This window comes from Haliaeetus albicilla, chromosome 3, assembly GCF_947461875.1.
Source record: "Haliaeetus albicilla chromosome 3, bHalAlb1.1, whole genome shotgun sequence".
Taxonomy (NCBI): Eukaryota; Metazoa; Chordata; class Aves; order Accipitriformes; family Accipitridae; genus Haliaeetus; species Haliaeetus albicilla.
The window spans coordinates 24,509,274-24,526,452 of NC_091485.1; positions in this window are offsets into that span (position 1 = coordinate 24,509,274).

Sequence of the window (17,179 nt, forward strand, 5' to 3'; positions counted from 1 at the left end):
CCACCACCGCTTTGCTGGAGGTTACTGACTTGTGGACCTGCTGGCATAACTATTCAGACAAGCACTCTCTGCCTCAATAAAAACAAGCCAGATGAGCTGAATTGCCATAAATATTAGGTCTTCTCTAGGCTGGACTATTGTAACTCAGCTGGGTCCTGAGGTGATCACCTGAGCAGTCACACCAGCAGTGCTGGGGGTCTCAAACCTCGGCTACCTCTGGTCAATGACTGTTTCTGTATGGAGAACAGAGACCAACCCTTTCCCCCTCATGCTGCTGGATTCAAACATCTCCAAGTGTCTTCCCTGACAACACTATCCCTACAAACTCTGTCTCTAGGGCTTTCCCAGGTGATATTAAAAATCTTTCTCTGACTTTCTGCTGCCTTGGCTGTCAGCTTCTCCGGTGTTTCTGCTGCCTCCAGCCTGCTCTCTCCCTGGTAGCTTATCTCACAATGCCCATCCTCCAGAAGAACCCTCCTCCCACATAGCTCAGATCCCTGCAGCTGCTGTGCATTTTGAGTCATAGTTCCCAGTGCCTTGGTTGTCTGCTCAGTAAAGGAGCTTAACTCCTTTATGGCAGGGTAGCAAAGTGCATGGGTTCTTCAGGGAAATAGTAAATTAGCTGGTCCTCACTCTGCATTGAAACTAGGCACAGAGAATTACTATAAGGTAGAAATTTAAGTAACTCTCTAGTCCAGGAGGTACAGTGGGCTGGATTTTTGGGAAGGGACACTCTGAGAAATGTGCATGGGGCATTCCTGTGTTTAAGAAGTCTATCCCATCCTTCCCTGTGGTCTCATCCCCCAGCCACTGATGGCTGGCCTGAAGGAAAACAGACCATTTCTGCTCTCTTGTCTGAACTGTTCTTTCCTTGTGTCTGAAGTAAAGCCTTGTGGCTGAAACACAGCCTCTGGTGAGCCTCCTGGCACCCATCAGCCTGAGCCCACCAGTGTGGGACTAGCCTGAACAGGGTTTCCCCAGCTCCCAGCACTATAGTATGTACCTTTAATATAAGTCTCTGGCTCGTGATTTCACTTTCAAATGAGGTACACAGTATAGTTAGAAGTGACAGTGAAAGGTGTATATCCTCATGGAGGTGCCTGCTGTTAAGTATTACAGCTGATTTCTCCCCAGAATTTTCCAGCACGTGCTTGCTGAGTTGCTTGTTGTATCTTGATTGGTATGTTTTAATTAAGAAAACCCATACAAAACCCATAGTGAACGTACACGCTTGTAAATGAGGCAGAAATCAATAATACTGATTCGTTCTAATTTTCTGACATGTTTGTATCTCCTGGCCTCAGTCCATGTTTAGCGTGAGAGACTCCATGATTGTATTGGGTTTGTGTGGCAAGGTTTTAGTGGGGGGGGAGCTACAGGGGTGGCTTCTGTGACGAGCTGCTAGAAGCTTCCCCCATGTCCAATAGAGCCAATGCCAGCTGGCTCCAAGATGGACCTGGTGCTGGCCAAGGCCGAGCCCATCAGCAACGGTGGTAGTGCCTCTGGGATAGCATGTTTAAGAAGGGCAGGGGGGGGAACCCTGTGCAATTGCAGCCAGAGAGAAGAGTGAGAATATGTGAGAGGAACAACCCTGCAGACCCCAAGGTCAGTGAAGAAGGAGGGGCAGGAGGTGCTCCAGGTGCCGGAGCAGATTCCCCTGCAGCCTGTGGGGAAGACCATGGTGAGGCAGGCTGTCCCCCTGCAGCCCATGAAGGTCCACAGTGGAGCAGATATATACCTGCAGCCCGGGGAGGACCCCACGCCGGAGCAGCTGGATGCCCAAAGGAGGCTGTGAACCTGCGGGAAGCCTGTGCTGGAGCAGGCTCCTGGCAGGACCTGCGGATCTGTGGAGAGAGGAGCCCACGCTGGAGGAGATTTACTGGCAGGACTTGTGACCTTGCGGGGGACCCACACTGGTGCAGTCTGTGCCTGAAGGACTGCACCCTGTGGAAGGGACCCACCCTGGAGCAGTTCGTGAAGAACTGTAGCCCATGGGAAGGACCCACGTTAGACAAGTTCATAGAGACTGTCTCCTGTAGGAGGGACCCCCTGCTGGAGTAGGGGAAGAGTGAGGAGTCCTCCCCCTGAGGAGGAAGGAGCAGCAGAGACAAGGTGTGATGAACTGACCCCAGGCCCCATTCCCCATCCCCCTGTGCTGCTGGGTGGGAGGAGGGAGAGAAATAGGGAGTAAAGTTGAGCCTGGGAAGAAGGAAGGTGTGGGGGGAAGGTGGTTTTAAGATTTGGGGTTATTTCTCATTATTCTATTCTGACTTGATTGGTAATAAATTAAACTAATTTTCCCCAAGTCGAGTCTGTTTTGCCTGTGACGGTAATTGCTGAGTGATCTCTCCCTGTCCTTATCTTGACCCATGAGCCTTTTGTTATATTTTCTCTCCCCTGTCCAGCTGAGGAGTGGGAGTGATAGAGCGGCTTTGGTGGGCACCTGACATCCAGCCAGGGTCAACCTACCACAACAATGCACCACAAGAGGCCACGGGTAGAAAGCACTGGGCCTGTCATGACTGAGTCTTCTGCCATGAGATTTCTTGCCCAGTTTCTCAAGTTCATATAGAGACTGCGCTGTTACCTGAACTTTCAGGTTTTCTCAGAATTGAATGAAATTTCTCAGACTGCAGTGCAGTCATCATTACTCTTTGTCATTGTGTAATCCCTCTTTGCTGAATGCAGCCCTATAAAGCTGTTCACCTCTAGTTCCCATTTGTTTTCATAAAGCCTATTTTCTTGAAAGGTTTCCTTGTATTGACAGCATATAGCATTTTTCTCCCTGAGATGTTTTTCATTCTGACCTGAAATCTTAATGCTCATCTCTCTGTTTTTTAATCTTTCAAGCTGTATCAATGGAACATTCTCTCAGGAATTTTTGTAATTATTTGGTTTTGATCTTTCTGTGATTCTTATGAGATCAGGGCCAGGAAAACTTCAAACAATATACAGTGGTTCAGTGGTTTGAAAGAGAGCTAAATTAGAACTGTATTTTTAAATACACAGATTGTGTGAGTTTCAATGAAGCTTAACGAATTTTACTTCTATATTTGTTTACTTTTGTTTTTATTCCACTAATCAACTCATGAAAATTTTTACTGAGCACAGGCCAATAGCTAAACTTGTTATGAGTCAGGTGTAAAAATGTAAAATCAATATAATCACTTTCTTGCTATCCTTCTCTTATAAAAGCACAGAGGGAATAAACATAGTGGAAAAATACGACAAACAGCATAGAATGTACAGAGGGAGTGGGAGCTAGTGCGTGACTGTTTGTTTTCATGCCCTAAAAGCCTTTCTTCTTCCAGCTTCTGCTATCCCAACTCTACAAGAGTAACTTGTCCCTCTAGGGTTGCCCTTAAACTATGGGAAATGTGTAGCCACATGCAACTAGCAGGAAGGCTGCAAGTGTTTCTTCTAGGGAGACTCTATTCCTGTTGGGGAGAAAAGAGTGGTGGTGCTCTTCAATCTAAAAGGGAGTACTTGAGTGAAAGGACAGCTGACCCTAGGCTGAACTAACTCGTCAGTGTGAGTGGGTACTCACCTGAGTAAAATGTTTCTCATGCTGGGCTCGGCTCTAGCAACTGATTTCTGGTGGAAATCTGCCAAAACATAGCCACGCCTGATGAAGTCTGGCAACAGCATGCTCAGTCCTTCAGCACACATGTTGTCCTCGGGTAGTTACCTATGGGACAGAGGGGTCTCTGTAGACCCACACCCCCAGTGGTGTTGCCGGTATTAGTGTTTCTAGTATTCCTCGGTCATAAGAAGTAGCCTTGATAGGAGTCAGCATTAGGTTTTTATAGAGCACCTGGCCACTGTCCAAGCCTACTATTTGTTTCTTTCCTGCTAGGTAAAAATCTTCCTCCCACCCTCAGCTTAGAATACCACCATTACAAGCTTCACATTAATTAATTTGCTTTTGTAACACACCTAGTTTTTCTTCCAATATTCACTATCCTTCAGTGAAATGTTTCTGACGTGGATCTTTTCGGGCATTAACCTGATTTCATGAAATCCAGATAAGCACATAATAACTTGACATGCTTTAGATCAACCTTACTTTCAACCTCTAAATTCAGCTAGATATCCCCACCTACTTCATGAATCACTTCTGGGGACATTAATCTTTTGAACACAACCACAGTGCATAAACGTTAAGCACATCTGCACTGACATGGTCTTGTGTTTGCTTAGCTCACCCTCTAAAGTGTTCACAGTGCCTGATCTGCAGATTATGCACATACCAGTCTACCAAGGCAGGATGACTCCATGGTTGAAAAATCCCAGGCTGCTGGGAGGAGCCAGTATGCCCGATGCACATGTATCTTTTCCTAATGCTACCTGTCCACTGTGCTTGAAACTGCCATTGATAAGAGTTAGGCAGAATGAAAGCAGCATGGAGTGCAAGGGAAGCAGAGCCTCTGAGGGCTGGCAAAACTTTTAGCAGCTTGTAAGGTGTCTCTGCAAATCAGTACTGGATGTGTGCTGAACAGGGTGAATAAACATTACCACACATTGAGCACCTTAACTACCATGCAGCATCTTCTATGTAGAGTACGCTTCACACATGAGAAACATACTATTTAATACAAGCTCTATATGTGACTTATATGATCTCTGGCAGGTACATTTCACACCAGAATTTAAGTTGCTGTTACAGATCATGACGTGGAAATGCAAAGTAATATAATGTTAGCATAAAGATCTTGGCAAGATAAAAAAAAATACAGATGTTTGTATTTTTACTATATTACTTCATTCATTAAATTGTTAGTAAAAGTTCTGACATGATTTTGTTTTCCATTAAATGACTTATGATACTAAGATATTGCTTCTCTCTTATTTGTTTGTACTGGGGTTTTTTCTTCATTTCAGGCTCATTCTAAAAATGGAATTTCTTTCAGTAGAGGGTTTTAGGAACAGGTTAAACAAATGTCTGTTAGAAACTTGCTAGGTAGAAGTGATCCATTGCAGAGGGTTGCAATAGAAAAGTGATTGCCACCATAGGAAAGTTTCATCCAGGCTTTACTGCTATAACTTTCTGTATCTCTGCCCCTCTCCCGTTGCTTCACTGTTCCTCTCCTTTTTTTTTTTCCCTGCCCTGGGTTTGCTGCCACTTACTCCCTGGCCCCTACCCAGTTCCTAACACTGATAACACCAACTTTCTAGTCAGTTCTGGGACTCCTGCTTCCTTGCCCAAAACCTAGATTCCTGACACTACCTCCTGGTCCTCTACCTTGGCTCCTGCCCCCTCTTCACACTCTCTTTTCCTCATCAGTTTGTTTCCACAGGCACAGCAAGGGCCCGAGTTAAGAGGCCTGCATGGACCCAGCTGACTGCAGCCTGAGCTACCTGTGCTGGCACGGAGTTGAGGTCCAGCAAAGCCAACTAGTCAGTGCTTCGTGCTTCGTGCCTTCTAAGTAGGAACTGCAGGAGCTGGGAGCAGGTGGATGACCATTTTTCCTTCCATGGCTGCAGAGTACTGTATGTGATAGATGAGGTAAGTGTTTATGAACTCAGCATGGCATTCCTAGTTCAGCAGCATTCAATATACTTTTCTCCCATTCTGTATAGAATGACATACCCATTCCATAGAAGGTATCTCTTGGAAAAGTATAGGACAAGGGCAGCACACAGCTTCCAAAACTTACCAGGTCTAATTACTCTTTAATTCTGGTTTTGTCATCTTGCACTTTCGTGTCATTATATTATGTTTTTTTCTGAGCTCCCAGTGTCATGTAATAAGAAGTAAAAAAAAAAATTAAAAAATAATCAAGTCCTCCTGATTGAAGTCAAAATTCACTTTGAAGGCTCAAAAGCTTGAAGACGGATTATAACAGATGTTGTTTTATTATTGCAAAGATTCACTGGTTTTAAGCAACACAGAGATCTTGGCAGGCCCAACATGAATAATTTTGCAGGGTTTAGGTTTGGCAGAATTGTAATTCCTCTTTATACACTTACCTGAGGGACTGGCACCCATAACGCTTCTCACAACCCCAGGAAAGCAAACTGTCCTGTAGAAGTGACAACTGTAGTAGCTAGAATGACCATTTTTCCTGCTGCTTTTATCTTCCTGAAAAGCTCGTCAGTGTCATCTACAGAGCAGCACTAAAGCTTCCTTCATATGCTGCCTTCATGCCTTCACCCCAGTTGGCTGGAACTGGAATTGTCTTTTGACTATATGTTTGCATGCAGGAGACTTCTAGCTCAAGGACCAATCACAGTAAAAATAATAGATACTAATGGCAAAATAGTTCTTTATGATCAAATATGATATTGACTTTTAAATTTTATACGACTGATTGATCTTAGGAAAATAAATCATATTCTCATCTTCATATGGAAAGTGGTAAAGGACCATTAATCTACTATCCCTTATGCACGATGTCATTCCATTGCAATGCTTCTCTATTACAGCAATTGACTGCATATCTATTATCCAAGAGTGGATAATTTTTCACTTAGAAACTGAATGTTTAGGAAGATATGCATGACAAAATTATACTTCTCAGCAGGCCCTTTTCATATACAGAGGCTATATTCCTTATTATTTCCGTACAACTGAGTGTATTATTTACTGACTGTTGAAAATTCTAGAGAATAAAGACGTGATATGGAAATTGCCATGGAAAATTATGGCAAGTCTTTAACCAAGGACTCATACCTTCTCTTCTGCTCCCAAGAGAATTGCAAGATGCAAAACCTATCTTTCAATGTAATGTAATGTAGTGAAATGCAATGTTTCCTCTATTTAGGGGAGCCAGTAGCTGCAAAATCAGTGCAGAACCACCTGATTCCTCACTATAATTTAGTTGGCAGCTGTGTGCAGAGCTCCGTGGGAGTAAGATTTGTTTGGGCTAGTGACACGAAAGGGATTCAGCAAGTGGGTTCATACACAGCATGAATCCACACACCAGAGCACTCTTGAAGGGGAGAAACCAAAACAATAAACCTCACCCATTAGATGGGTAGTGTGAGTGACAGCAACAGTCCTCAGGTAAACAACATTTGCACAATGAAAAAGGAGCTAGCCAATAACAACTGCTTTTTCTATGCACAAAGTCACTCTGTTTAGCCTTTCTTAATCTCCCAACAGTGCTGGAAGGGCTGTATGTAATGAACTGGCTTAGTGATTGGTACACAGGCTAAAAGGAGACTATGCTGAGAGTTACAGGATGGTTTGATTGTACACTGTCATGTGTCCCATTCAGTTTCAGCCATGACCTGGCCCAAACCTGGGGTGATATGGCTAAGCAGAGACTTCAAGTTTTGATCACGCATACCTTAATATCATGGCATATGTCCCAATCCAATATCAGGGAGGGTTCTTAAATGATCCCAAGAGCGAGATTAAGACACAAACGAGGTCAGATGCCATACAACCTTACAAGTTTTATTTCCTATAACAACTGATAATAGCAACAGGACAGAGGGAAGAAGAAAGGAAAACGAGGCAGGCCTAAGCAAGAAAACGGGAGAAATGCAGCAAGACTAGTTACCACCACCACGAAGCCAGCAACGTCCCATTGACTCGGTCTCAGTGCAGGTGATGGGGGTCCAAGTTCCAGGTTGCAGCAGACAGACGATGATGATGAGTCCCAGTTTCAAGCACTGATTATCAATCCCTTGCAGTTCCTTTCAGTTCCTTTTTTCCAGTCCCTTGCAGTTCCTTTTTCGAGGGAGGAATACACAGTTTTTCTGAAGAGTTCAGCCATTCCCACAGAGACTGCTAGCTTCAGGCGGATATGGTGATTTCTTCAGGGCCTTCAGCATGTACTCCCCACAGCAACAGGATGCTGAGGCTAGCAAATGGTCAGCAAAGTCGAGACAAATATAGTCCAACACAGTCTCTTACAGTCTCTTACAGCATAGCAGAGATTATGTCTCATAATAATTCAGAATGACTGTGGAGAATTTGTGCCTTTACAAAAAACTTGGGCACTCCTCAAATACAAACCAAACAAATCATGTGTAATGTAGCTGTTGAAAGAAAGATTATTACTAATAAAAGTAAAATTGCCAGGGCCATGTGAGCAAACACAGGAACAAATGCATACCCATATGGAAAGTCAGCACTAGAGCTGAAAGCTTATGAAAACACCTGCATCAAAATTTTGACCTTAGACTTTTCTCCTTGTTATATTTCCCCAGGCTTAGCCAAAACCTGCAAATAAACAATCCAATCAAACTGCAGGACTTCTCCAGGAATTCACTGTGTCCATCTGTTTGTGAATCAGTTACAGGCAGAATCAACTAAACGATAAATACATGAAGATACAAATAATAAGACTTTACTGGAGGAAAAAAGAGCATAGCTTCTCCTGCCAGGAATGTGGTGTATGTTCTTAAACTGGCAGTATTTTTTACATTTATTCTGGGTGAAGGAAAAAAGGCAGCAGCTCAGCAGGCTTTCTGTGATTTCTTAACAGACATTTAATCATTTATTGTTTATTCCCTTTGTATTTCTTCCATAGAGCAGAATTTATCTAACTGTTCTTTATGTTATTATAATTTCCTCCTAGTCTGAATGTTCGCAGTGAAAGGGGTCCCATGGAGTTTAAAAGAAGATTCTTAATTCTGTCTGAAAAGTTGTTAGCTATTACTATTAAAAGAAACATTTATAAGGATATACTGAAAGATTTTTAGGGTGAAGAAGACTAAAGGAAGACAATCTACAATTATGTTAAAAAGTTGCCACAGCAAAGACATATTTTTATCTTGGTACCACTGAGGATACTACAAGAAAAAGTTTAAATTGAAGCAAAGGGAAAAAAATGTTTCTCTATTTGTTCACATTATGAATTTAACAGCAGCTGGGGTATCATTGCTGCTTTCTCTATGTAGCCACTTTTATCCTGCTGTTCAAGCCATTCTGAGGAAGGGCTCTTTTTCTGCAGTTCACCTACTGCCAGGTTGCTGCTTCTTCCCCATGCACGGCCAGAGACATTCTTCATTTCCCAAGCAGTCCTAGCTATTCGTGCTATTCAAAGGCAGCACAGAAGTGTAGATAAACTGAAATGTTTTGTTGTGTATGAGGGCAAAACAGCTGAAGTAGAAGGCAGTACAATTAAATATTTTGATGGTACTGAGAATGGAAGGTACTGTTGGGAAGGGATGGTGAAAAGGAGTTTTGAATGGGTAAGATTTTGATGGGGAAGGAAGTCTGAAGACTTAAGCAATGGACAGGATTAAGGAAGACAAAGGTCATTCTCAGGCTTTCAGGGAAATTTTGTGCGAGGGGATTAGAAGGTTTTCTTCTCTGAGATGCTGTTAGTGGAGACAGCTTCCTCTCCTCATCCCCTCAGTCCTTCAGTATCACCCATATAGACATCTTTCCTAGCACTGCAGGGACTCCCCATTCCCAGTCTAGTGTTCCTTGAGCGTCCCCCAACCATCCTATCTTCTCAAGTGTTCTCTTTCCTCAGTTTCCTCACTTCTTCCATCTCCTATGCCTGTTAAAGAAGGCTTCCTCTCCTCTGAGAAATCTCAGTTTTCCTGTATCATCCGCCCAGCCCACCACATGACTTCAGACCAGGAGAAAATGAGCCATCTCCAAATGTGAGGTTGGGACACAATCTCCAACGTTGCTGTTCCAGCCCCTTCTAAGTACTGTGACGTTTTCCCAGCAATAGCTACTGTCCTGCGCACCCTGATCCCACCCTCAGCTTTAGCAACAGAGGGCTCTGAATATACAATGTGAACACTGACTGTTCAGATTAAGAAAATATGGTCTAGAAGAAACTAGCATAAGGTATACACTGAGTTCATTCAAAATTGCATTCAAAGAGCAGTCAACTGATTTGTAACATTACCTGACTAGAAGGGTGTATTGGATGGGTCTCTAAAGGGTCTATTCTAAGCATAGCTCCATGTCACAGTCATGTCCGCCTTGGAAGAGAGAATAGCAAGTATGCTCATCACATTTGCAAGCAATCTTTCCCATGTGGGGAGTGGTTACAAGCATTTCAAAGAACTAAAAAAATAGAGAAATTACCTAAACAGCTCAATAGCCTTATGTAGGAACAGTTAACTGCATGATTATACTCATGTACTATATATAAATAAAGAAACAATAAAATGAGCAGATTAGGTGTGAAAGACTATTTAGCGCTTTTTTTTTTTTTTTCTTCCTTATGTCACTGTGGATAATATAAAAAAAGGCCTTAAAGTGAAGCAAAAGAAATTCAGGAAAATATTTTCCAATGGCAACTGTAGCTAGGTGCTGGAAGATATACTTGGGGAGACCAAAACCTCTCCACCACTGTCCCGATGCAATATCGGGGAGGTTTCTTAAATGATCCCAAGAGTGAGATTAAGACACAAACAAGGTCAGATGCTGTACAACCTTGCAAGTTTTATTTCCTATAACAACTGATAACAGCAACAGGACAGAGGGAAGAAGAAAGGAAAAAGGCAGACCTAAGCAAGAAAACGGAAGAGATGCAGCAAGGCTAGTTACCACCACCATGAAGCCAACAACATCCCGTTGGCTCAGTCTCGGTGCAGGTGATGGGGTAAGCTCCAAGTTCCAAGTTCCAGTAGAAAGATGATGCCAAACACTGATTTCTTCTTCTCATCACTCTTCTTTTCATTCCCCCTCAAGAGAGGAGTACACAGTCCTTTTATTGTCCTGGTCCCCATGATTTCTCCGAAGAGCCCACCCATTTCCACGGAGTTCATTGTCATACGTGCCGCCCTGTGTTCCTCCATGCGCGCAAGCCCAGGTGTTCACGGTGGTCCTCTTCACCCGGCTCGTGCGCAAGCACAGCTTGGTAGGCTCTGCGTTCTAGCTTCGGGCGGATATGGTGGTTTCTTCGGGGACATTTTGTCTCTTTCAGAGCATACTCCTCCACAGCAACAGGATGTTGAGGCCAGGAAATGGTAGTGGTGCAGCAGCAATGTCGAGACAAACACAGTCCAATACAGTCTGTTACAACCACTGGAGGTGTTTAGCCATTGTTTGCCTCTGTTGGACAGAGGAAGAACAAGATAACCTCTCAACGTGCCTTCCAGCCTTAATGTCCATCTTGATATGATCACAGTATTAGCAGAAAGCACAGCTTGCTGCTACTTGTGAAATGCGCCTCTCTTTCATACAATAGTACAGCTCAGGAGCAGTGGGTTTTAACTTAAATGCTAGTGTTTCAATTTCATATTCTTACCAGAAAGACAAAGTCAAGACTGAGACCATGCAACCTGGAGAAAATTTATCTTCTGCAATCCTGCATAATATAAATGGTTTTATTTATCTGAACAATAATATAACATCCTTAATTAAAATCACTCAAACCCTTTCAATAAATTCTTTTTGTTTATCATTAACAAATTTGACCTGGTTTAAGCTAGCAGTCTCCATGAACAAATCTCAGGCATGGTTTACCAGTCAGTGCGGTCCAGGAACCATTCCCAGTGCACAGTTTGTATGCAGCCCTCTGTTTTAGAGGTTGAGATGGTTTGTTAGACATAAGCCAGTCCATGCCAATGGATCCCAGTGCCCAGTAAATTAAACTTTTCTGTTAGTGTGCCTTGTATACATGTCCCTGATGTCTTGGCATAGTCATTGACTCGAATTTCAGCTGATGCCTCTAAGTGTAAATATAAAAAAACAACATCGAACAAAACAAAATATACAATGTAAAGGGTTAGGTGTTGAATTTCACTACAGCAGCAAGTACAATAATCTCCAAAGAATCTGCCTCACCATTTCTCCTACCACAGTTCAAAAGAATCTTCACAGTTTTGTTTATTTTTTAATTCCCATAAATCCCACTCTTATGAAGTGCATCCGCTCTCATGAAGAGATAATGAACAAGCAACCACAAGCAAACTTCCTAGATTTGCCTTCAGATTGGAATGTTTGGGCCATCCGTACATAACAGCTTTAAGGAACATTATTCAGCATCTTACTTAACAGATATTTTTAGAAAGACACATCAACAAAGGCACCCACTGAAAGTATAAACAATAGCTATGAGGAAATGCATTTCAATACCCAGGCTCATGAAAGAAATGTCAACGCTCACAATGTGGCTAAATGTACCATAGTCTTTAGGAATACTGCCCACAGCAAAGTACAGAAGCTGGTGGAGCCAGGACTCATCCGAGGGTCAGCTGCAATAAGCCAGAGCAATTATCCATTACATGCGAGAACATCCGTGAAGAGCTTAGGCTGTGAAAGGTGTCTTCCTTGGGGGAACAACCTATAGATTGAAAGCTGCACTCTATATATAAAGTCGCTGTTCTCCACTTCATAGTACAAAAAAAGGAAAAATAAAAGGAAAAAAAAAAAAAGAGGGCTATTTCATGACATTGAAAGGTAACGAAGGGATATTTAATGGCATTGAAAGGTAACAAATTCAAAACTGGGGAAAGGAAATGTTCTCTCCCAGTCTACGATTAGGCACAGGAGGTGCCACAGCAGATCACTCAAGCTATAAGCCTACCCATATTCAAGAGGGAAGGTGACGTTCAAATAACCTTGGACATCCTTGTCATCATAATCTATTAACAAAAAAAATTAGTATCAAACCACCTGCTTTGAGGTTTACATATATGTCTGTCTAGTCAAGGTTGGGGTAAAACTTAATGCTGCAAAGCAAATTAGCCCATGTCTAGGTATTGCCCGGTTCTTATATTTTCTTCTGAAATATTCATTCCTGGCCACCATCATGATGATGGACCAAATGGATGTTTCTCCAAACCAGCACAGAAAAGCTTAATTTCTTCTGTCAGGAAACATATTTATAAGTCCTGTCACAAGTAAAACAGTCAATACGTACTATTAGGAACAAGAATTTTGTGGCATAGAAAGAAAATCTTCTAAATATGCTTTATATCTGTACTTCAGGTATATATAAATAATTATTCTGTTAGACGCAGAAGATACAAATGCTAGCTTTCACCTTGATACATTTAATATGTTTCTGATTAAATAACTTGTCTACCTATAATTGATTTTGAAATATAAGCAAACATTTAAAGTAAATAACAGAAGCCTGCACATTTCTAGGACACCCATCATCATGGTTTGATGTTGGCTGTAGACAAGACTATCCATGGAAATGCCAAAATCATATTACCCTTCTGTAGTCTGCTTTGATCACCATTACCAAGCATTTTGCAAACTTTCAGCATAATATGCCACTGTGTAGCTTTGGAGAAGGATAAAACCTTTTTGTTACTCCTCCTTCCACAGTGTATGAAAAACTTCCAATTCTCAACAGGAGGAGCAGAAAGGATTACAGGCCACCATTACCTAGAAGTGAAATATTTATTCCAAGGATTTTGTTTTGATGAAAATTTGTGGTTGAAGTGCTTGGAAAACAAATATCATGACTGGCTTGCACATGACAAAACAAAATATCATGATTGGCTTCCTTCTCAGTGAGCCCCAAAGGTTACATTGGACTAAATGTTCATGGAGTGAGAGAGGCAGGAGAAAAGGCAGAAGGGATGTATCTTAAGCTGTAGGTCAAAGCTTCATTCACCAATGTACTGGTGAGTGAAGTTTTGCATACGTTCACACCACTCAGGGAAATGTCTCCATAGGCTCCCTGTATAATCAATGGAAATCAATTAAAAACATAGCACTATACCAGCTATTAGGAAGACAATTAGCTCTATCCCAGCTGAAACCAGGACACTTTCTGTAGTGGTTTAACTCCAGCCAGCAACCAAGCACCACGCAGCCGCTTGCTCACTTCCCTCAGGGTGGGATGGGGGAGAGAATTGGAAGGGCAAAAGTGAGAAAACTTGTGGGTTGAGATAAAGACAGTTTAATAGATGAAGCAAAAGCCACACATGCAAGGAAAGCAAAACAAGGAATTCATTCACCACTTCCCATCGGCAAGCAGGTGTTCAGTCATCTCCAGGAAAGCAGGGCTCCATCATGCCTAACAGTTACGGGAAGACAAATACCATCATTGCGAATGTCCCTCCCTTCCTTCTTCTTCCCACAGCTTTATATGCTGATCATGACATCATACAGCCTGGAATATCCCTTTGGTCAGCTGGGGTCAGCTGTCCCAGCTGTGTCTCCTCCCAACTTCTTGTGCACCCCCAGCCTCCTCATTGGTGGGGTGGTGTGAGAAGCAGAAAAGGCCTTGACTCTAAGCACTGCTCAGCAGTAACTAAAACATCCCTGAATTATCAACACTGTTTTCAGCACAAATCCAAAACACAGCCCCATACTAGCTACTATGAAGAAAATTAACTCTATCCCAGCCAAAACCAGCACACTTTCTTGCAGAGTATCAATGTTGGCATGAAACTTTTCTCTGGTCTATTCCCAGGCTTTCTCACTAAGAGAACTAGTTGAGTCACACCAAATTGGAGCGTACAAGCAAATTAGCATGTATGCAGTAAAGACAATGAGTGAAATAGGACCTTAGATGAAGGCAGAAACAAAGCAACCTGACAATATAGTTGAAGTCATGGATGTGGGGATTTACTTTTCCAATAAGTGTATGTTTTCTTTGCAAATCTTGGATCTAGTTTACTCACAAGAGCTGCAGTAAGCTTGCATTTCCCACTTCCTAACATTAAGTTTTGAAATGCTATAGCTGTTAGCCTGATCGTGCCTTAATAAAACTGAAAGACGTGGAAGAAGATTGGGTTTGATTCTCCCATCATTCCAAAAGGGCTTTCAGTGAGACCTCAGCAGATCTCAGTACCCTGTTAGGACATGTAATAACTCCTGTAAACTTCAGGTGCTCTTAAAAGAGGGTGAAATAGTGTAGAATGAGAGAATGAAAAAGAGAACAACAGCCCAGCAGTGCCTGCCACAGCAGGTGGAAAAGCAGAGTTTGGGAGGAACAACAAACACTATTCTGCATTGTGTTCTTTTCTCTTATATTTTTAAACTCTCCCTTCATCCATTTTTTCCCCACACAAAACAAGATGTAGGAAAAGACAGATGAGGGAAGACTGTTATTTAAGAAAATGTATCCTTTGGATAAAAGGGAAAGAATAATATGCAAAAAAATCCCATTTATTTATATCTTTGTAAGATCAGCCCTGATTGTGCTGCCATATTTCTCTTTCCTTTTTTTTTTTTTTTTCCTCTGTTTTATCTACATCACAACACAATTCCTCTATTTGAGATACAGGTCAAAAGAGTTTTATATCAGAATGGATCCTAAACCTAAATATAATTTGTAGATATTTTGTAGATATTCAGAAACATCAGAAATCATTCATTCAAACATAATGCACAGCATTTAAATAAAAACACCCTAGCAACTATTTGTACTACCATAAAATAGGCTCAGTTTGCATACCTGAGAATACCAAAGGGCATAATACATCAAAGGAGAATAATCCTCTGTTGTGCTATAAACACAAATCAAGGGAGTATAAAACCTATGTAATGTCACAGTTTTATATTAAAACATAAATGTTAGCACTAGGATAGATTTTGCTTTCAAGATACAGATCTGTTTTGCATTGCCCTTGGGTGAGCTCATTACATACCAGGTCGCCTCTAGTTTGGTTTGCGATGGATTTCAGCAAGCAGCTTTCTAACTGTATGAGGGTGATGATGTGTTCAGCTTGCTCTGTCATGAAATCTTTCAATAGTAGAAATTTCCCAGCTTGATAAAGACTGTAGACCTCCCCAGGAAAATTGTGTGCTTGCTCAGCCCGCACAGCTTCCACTGGTAGCAAAATTTCACAAAGCATAAAAATCCTAGACACTGTGATGTGAATTACGGTTTGGAACAGGAGGAAAGTGTATTCACCCACATTGATTGAAGATAGAGCCCCAGACTGAATCTCCTCTTTAGAATTTGAATTTTAAAATGTTGTATCTTTGTATAAGTCAAGTATACTATTATACTTGTAACTGTATATCACATAGTAATGCAGGCAAATGAGTAATGTGGAATATTGATATCAGCTTTGACAGATTTGGGTTATGAGCTATTAAAGCTGACTTTCACCCTCTTTTGAGGAGATCAAAAGTGCAGCAATAGCACAGAATTATTTATTAACTATCCAAAGCATCTCACAATGTGCTTGTGTTACAACCTGCACATCAGTTTTATCTCTTCAGATCCTAATCCTCTATAATGTTGAAAGACCACTATGCAGTCTTTTCCTTCTAAAGAAAATAACCTATATGGAAGATGAATGCTCTAATTTGCCCTACCTGAAATGTCTCTTCTGGGCTTATGTAGATATCATCTTGATGTCCCAGTTTCAGCTGTTAATTGTCTTCCTAGTAGATGGTACAGTGCTATGTTTTGAGTTAAGTATGGGAAGAAGGTTGATAACATTGATGTTTTCAGTTGTTGCTAAGTAATGTTTAGTCTAAAGTCAAGGGTTTTTCAGCTTCTGATGCTATCGTGGTTTAACCCCAGCCAGCAACTCAGCACCACGCAGCCGCTCACTCACTTCCCCCCCACCCAGTGGGATGGGGGAGAAAATCAGGAAAAGAAGTAAAACTCGTGGGTTGAGATAAGAACGGTTTAATAGAACAGAAAAGAAGAAACTAATAATGATAATGATAACACTAATAAAATGACAACAGGAGTAATAAAAGGATTGGAATGCACAAATGATGCGCAGTGCAATTGTGCACCACCCGCCAATCAACACCCAGCTAGTCCCCAAGCAGCGATTCCCCCCCAACCCCACTTCCCCCAGTTTATATACTAGGTGTGACAACACATAATATGGAATACCACGTTGGCCACGTTGGGTCAGGTGTCCTGGCTGTGTCCTGTGCCAACTTCTTCTGCCCCTGCAGCTTTCTCGCTGGCTGGGCTTGAGAAGCTGAAAAATCCTTGACTTTAGTCTAAACACTACTCAGCAACAACTGAAAACATCAGTGTTATCAACATTCTTCTCTTACTGAACTCAAAACATAGCACCATACCAGCTACTAGGAAGACAGTTAACTCTATCCCAGCTGAAACCAGGACAAATGCCCAGTCAGCAAGAAAGCTGCAGGGGCAGAAGAAATTGGGAGGGGACACAGCCAGGACAGCTGACCCAAAGTGGCCAACAGTGTATTCCATACCATGTGACATCATATCTAGTATATAAACTGGGGGGAGTGGGGGTGGGGAGATCGCTGTTTGGGGACTAGCTGGGCGTCAATCGGCGGGTGGTGAGCAATTGCACTGTGCATCACTTGTATATTCCAATTCTTTAATTATTGCTGTTGTCA